At 37.8% G+C, this 6273-nt stretch overlaps 1 pseudogene; it reads right to left on the bottom strand.

Moving 5' to 3' along the window:
- Positions 1-4143: 4143 nt before the first annotated feature.
- Positions 4144-5086, bottom strand: LOC107157603 (annotated as a pseudogene).
- Positions 5087-6273: the final 1187 nt, after the last annotated feature.

Below are 6273 nucleotides of genomic sequence, written 5' to 3'. Positions count from 1 at the left end.
AAGAGGCTGAAGAATCAGGAGTCCAGCATTTTCTTATTCTTAGGGGAGAAATCTCTCCTCTATGCTCTTAGCTCATGATGTCTTATCCTTCACAAGGAAGAGTCACTATTGCCACTGAAGGTGTTAGGGGGAGTCTGAGTTGATCACCTTGCACCAGCTGAATGAGGAAAATGTGATACTTAGGAAATAAAAGTATGTGATTGTTTACACACAAGCAAAACCTGAAGTCAAGAAGGTTCTAGGGCAAATGCCTGTGGGCACCAAATTCAAAATTTCCAGAAAGGTACTGATATAAAGTAGGCACACTGCATACAAATGAAACCATGTGTTCTCCTACACTGATAGCTCATGGTAGTTACAATACACTCCAAGAAGCTTCTTAATGTTTCTGTATCTTGGGGAAAAAAACACTTCAGTTAAATTTTCAGGGAATCCTATTCTTGTTCTTTTGACACATTCTTTTTTTTTAAAGCAAGCTAAAAAATTTATTGCAAGAGAAAAAGTAGCAAAGTAACAGAATTTTAGTAGGGAGTTGTAAACATGTTCTTTTGATGGACCTTGGGTTTTCCTCCCTTTTTAAACCCTTCCCTCTTTCCACTCCCCTCATTATCCTTCATATCCACATGTGTATCTTAGTCATTTTATTGGATCCCCACTTGTGTGTGCATCCAGAAAGATTGCTTATCCTTAACTTTATCATAATTTACTCCATTGTACCTGCAGGTAAAATATATGGCTGAAATTGTGGTAATGATTTCTTTTTTTTCTGACTTGTAACCAAGGATCCAAAGCTAGAATTTGGGCAGGACAGAATTTTGCTTCCATGTCTGCCACTTGACAAATTGAATAAGTTATTAAAATATTATATTTCTAATTTGTTTATATACTGGAAGAAATAAATGTGAGCATGTTTTTAAAGCCCTTAGAGGTTCTTGTTGGTGGTTCAATGTTGTTGTTATTATTATTATTATTACTAAACCCTAAAAAATAGGCTTCTCAGTATGTTTTTTGGGAAAATGCTAATGAGCAATAACTAAATGTTTGCTACTACTCATCTTGGAGCCCATTATACAAAATTGTCAATGGATCTTAATCTCAAATCAGTGCCCAGTCTTTGTAGCACATGTACATATAATTGCTGGTTTTGTGTTAATTTTATAAAAAATAATTTCCTCAGCTTAGAGCATCTTAAAAAATTGTTGCCTATGGGTCTTTATAGCCTAGGCTAATTTCCTGTGGACTATGGGCTAGCTTCTTGAAATTATCCTCTAATTTCCCTCAAAGTCAACTCTGCAATATTGGTAGCTAACTTTTAAAGTCAGACATTCCACAGTCTGTCCAGCTGTTTTTATTTGGTTTTGTAATAGGGATAAACTTAATTTTAAACCATTTATATACAAATCAAAACCACCATGAAATATTATCTCACTCCAATTAGAATGACAAATAAAAAGTAAAAAAGTCAGTCATGGGCTGGGAATGTGGCTCAAGCGGTAGCGCGCTCGCCTGGCATGCGTGCAGCCCGGGTTCGATCCTCAGCACCACATACAAACAAAGATGTTGTGTCCTCCGATAACTGAAAAATGAAATATTAAAATTCTCTCTCTCTCTCTCTCTCTCTCTCTCTCTCACTCTCTCTTTAAAAAAAAAGTAAGTCATGAATGCAGAGAAGGAAAATCTGATAACTCATTTGATGGGACCATACATTAGTAGAGCCATTATAGAAAACAGTATGGAAGTTCCTCAGAAAATTAACACAGAACACAGTAGTTCCACCACTGGGTACATATGCAAAGGTGAGGAAATCTGTATGTTGAAGAGATATTTGCACTCATGTGTTTATTGCAGTAGTATTCACAATATCCAAGGTATGAATAAACCGAAACATTCATAGGTGAGTGGATGGACAGAGCAAAGGTGGTATAAATACACAAAGGAATGTTATTCAGCCATTAAAATCATGGCATCCTGTCATTGGCAGCAATTTGAGGACACTCATTAAATGAAATAAACCAGGTGCAAAAAGACAAATACCGTATACTTTTCCTTAAATGTGAAGATAAAAACGTTGACCTAATAGAAATAGAGAGTAGAATAGTGGTTAGCAGAGTCTGGGAAGGCTGGAGGATAGGGGGAGATAGAGGATAATTAAAAGGTACAGGTGTCCAATTGTACAGAAGGTATAATGTCTAATGATCTCTAGCACAGTAAGTAACTATGGCTGAGAGCAGTTAATTGTATATTTCAAAATAGCTAGTAGAGAGGGCATTGAATGTTCCCAACACAAAGAAATGATAAGTAGGATTATGGATATATCAGTCTGTTCTGATCATTAGAAAATCCACACATGTATGAAATATCACACTGTACTCCAAAAATATGTATAATTATAAGGTGGTAATTAATTACAAATTTAATTAAAATATATACAAGCAAATTGATGTCAAATTTATAATTTTATCTATATTCATATGTGGGGTTAACCTATGTATCTTTTTCTCTTGAAAAATTTTTCTCTATTAAGTTATTCTGTTTTTTTTTTTGTTTATTTTCTGATTTTGTATTAAGGATAATTTAATTTTTGAAACTGAGTTTGCAAGTTTTTGAATTTTTTAGTTCTGTGGAGCAGTTAATACAGTATAGGAAACTCAAATTATTATATGTACATGTATGAATATCCCACAATGAAACCCACTATTCAGAGTACTTCATATGTAACAATAAAAAAATTTAAAAAAGCTATATTGGCTTGACATTTATTTGGAAGACAATCTGAAATGACTCTTTTGTCATCTTCACTTTTTTGTTATGTTATCATTTTAGTCTTTTGAGCTCTTCATTCTGGTATTTCAAACTTTCTATTTAGAAAATTAAGGGCTAAGGATGAGTGCTTGCCTGGTGTTTGGGAAGTCCTGGGTTTGATCCCCAGCACTGGGGGGAAAAAAGATTTCCTGAACATTTTTTTCTTTGTGTCTTTGTTTCATTTCTTCAAATTTTGCTTTCTCCTATTTCAGGTTACATTATTATCACCTTAGCCCCATTCTCTTTGTATTTCTGCTCAATGCACCCTGAGTTTCAACCAGGGTCTTATTTTCAATTATAAGTCAGTTTCATGTTTCAATGAAATGAATCAATGCTCTTATTTAGCTTCCACACCCTAGTGAGAATAACTTTATGCTCTTGCAGTAGCCACGATTTCAATCTCTCCCAAAGCTCATCTCAAGGAGGACTGTGAGGCAAACGTTTCCTCTGATCCCTCAAGCCCAGATAGAGGCCGTTAAACTAGTCAGGCTTTTAGTCCTCCTGACTGAGAGTGTCTCTGAAGATAAGGGCTGAGAGGACCACAAGAGGACCAATTGCGGGACTAGGGACAGTGCACTGAAACTGGATTTAGTAAGCTAAATCTAGAAGCAATGCTAGAAGGAACAACAACACTACCTTAGTATGTACTCTTTTTTCCAGACTTTTAATGTTTTACAAGCTGTGAAGATTTTCCCTACAGTATTTTCATGTTCCTAGTACTGAATTAATATTATTTTATAACATTTTATGGACAGGGATATTGATGTTCAAAGAGTTTTCACTGTAATTCTCTGGTCAAACTTCTAGATAAGTCCAGAACCTGAATGTGTATGTAAAATTTAAGACTGTCAGTGAATTTCTCTGGCCACTGTATTCTAGTTGGTTTACAAGAAATCCCACATCATTTTTCTACCCATAAACTTGACCTTGTGAATGTGAATGGAGAAAATCTCCAGGTGGGAGGAAGTTGTTCAAGGTACCTGTTGCTGCAACAAGTTTTTGCAAAACCTCTTACTCCCTTCAGGAATTTTGAGATACCAATAGGTTTAAACATGAACATTATTTTGTACTCTTCATGGATCATAGTAGAGAGATTGTTGTGGAATCTCTATGCTATGCCTTTTAATGGGTGTACTGGAGTTATGTGCAATGGAGGGACACATAATGTGATTGGCTTGTGAGGGAATGTCAGAGGAGTTAAACAAAAATGTTCCTGCTATTTATGATCTCATTATTGACTTACTTGGGAAGTTTAACAAAAATATTTCCAGTGTTTACTTCTGGTGTGATCTCATTATCTCCTTATTGGACTACTACGGAAGTTACTCTTGGGGCTAAATGTCAATGGCTTTTAGGATGAAGCATCATTAGTACTCGCTCCCGTATCTGTTTTGTCCTGACCCCATAGATAACAGGGTTAAGGGCAGGGGGAACAACCACATACAGATTTTACAAAAGTATGTGGATATAGTGAGGGATACTGTGGCCAAAGTGATACGTCATGAAGGAAAAGAGGGCTGGCAGGAAGAAGGTCAACATGACACAGACATGGGAGCCACAGGTGCTGAGTGCCTTCATCCGGGTATCCCAGGATGGGAGATGGAAGACTGCTTGGAGAATTTGAATATAGGAAAATCCAATCACTGAAAGGTCAATGAACCCCACTGAGAACGCAATGAAGCCATAAATAACATCGACCCTAATACTGGCACAAGCTAACTTTGCCAAACCCATGTGTTCACAGTAGGTATGGGGGATAATCCGGAAACCACAGAAAGGCAATCTCAGGGTAAGAAAGATGAAAGGAGTCACAAACATCAAATTCCTAACTATGATGACTATGCCCAGAATGGCTATCACCTTGTTGGTGAGGATCATGGTGTATCTTAGGAGGTTGCAGATGGCAATATAGCGATCTATGGCCATGACTGTCAGCACCACAGATTCCAGGCCAGTGCATATGTGGATGGTGTACATCTGTGTGATGCAGGCACCAAACACAATCTCTCTGAGATTGAACCAGAAAATGCCTAGCATCTTGGGGATGGTGGCTGTGGACAATCCCAGATCAGTGCAGGCCAACATGGCCAGAAAGTAAAACAATTGGTTGATGGTGGCTGCATTCAGTCTGAATCACAAACAAGAGAATGATGTTGCCCAGCAGGGCTATCAGATATACTGCAAAGAAAGGAAAGCCGATCCACATGTGCACATCTTCCAACCCCAGGATACCTATCAGAAGAAAGGAGGAAGGGTGGAACTGTGTGCTGTTGATCTGAAGCATGTTGGTGGGAATTGGTTGTAGACATATTTCTGACAGAAGTTTTCTTGCTTCCAGTGACAGACCCTGACTTCTTTCATAGCATGTTGCCTATTTCTTGGAGAAATGGGATGCCTATTCTTTAATTCCATAACACAGCAGAGGAGACCTAGAGAGGGAATATCAGGGACAGTTAACATATACATTTGCTTTGAAATATTTGCCTCATCCATAGAAAATCCATGTGTAAATTTTGTAAATATAACAACAATCCTGAACTTTCCATCTCTTTTGTCCCTTCAGTCTCTAAGGAAGACATTGCATATAACATTAAATTAGCAAATACTGTTATTTATAATTACTAATGAGGATGTGAAGAATAACTGAGATTGTGTGTGTGTGTGTGTGTGTAAAATATCATCAGATTGTGATACTGTGATTGAGGGGGAGATGATAACCCAACCTGTCTGGTGGTTTGAGCAATGATATTTTCTTGCAAAGTATTCCTGAGATGTTGCGTTGTCGCGCGACTTCTTGCCCGCAAGAAAGACGCAACCCAAGAATCTTCTTTCAACAACTTTATTCAGGCCCCTGATAGTTCTTCATCTCTGAATCCCCTCGGATGCCCCTCCCAGCCTTAATAAAGCATCTCAAGCCCCAATGCAAAGCAGCCACGTGGAGCTTTCTCATAGAGTGATGAAAAGTCATGCGCCAACTCTCCCAAACAAGGAGTTGTTTGTCACAGACCACAGCGGAGCCAGCGCCATCATGTAATGGTGACCATAATTTGCATAAACGGCAGAAGCGGCTCACCACACTGAGAATCTTGGAGAAAATCCAGAAAAAGTGGAGGATTGTATAACTGATACTTAGATCTGAACTTGGGATGGAATTACAACATTTAGATGCAACTGGGGGTTATTATCAAATTTCAAGAAAACAATGCTCCTTCCTAGAACTAAAAAATTGTGTCCTTCACCACATTACATTCCTTAGCTGAACAGAAAACACTGGATTCACCCAGATAGTTTTCAGAGCCTTTTATAATTTATTGTTTTTTTATGCCATGTTATGCAAATGGACAATCCCTTCATAGTACCAGGGAAGTGGCAGTGGCAATGTCTCTGTCTTTTTAAAAGTTAGAGCAAGACCAAGGCTAAATACTTGCCTAAACCTGAGAACAGTCTAGTTTGTATTAATTCTGTAGCTAG

The sequence above is a fragment of the Marmota marmota genome, unplaced genomic scaffold, assembly GCF_001458135.2.
Source record: "Marmota marmota marmota unplaced genomic scaffold, marMar, whole genome shotgun sequence".
NCBI classification, from domain to species: Eukaryota; Metazoa; Chordata; class Mammalia; order Rodentia; family Sciuridae; genus Marmota; species Marmota marmota.
Note: the sequence above shows the minus strand (reverse complement) of the source record. Positions and strands in the feature narration are given on the sequence as shown.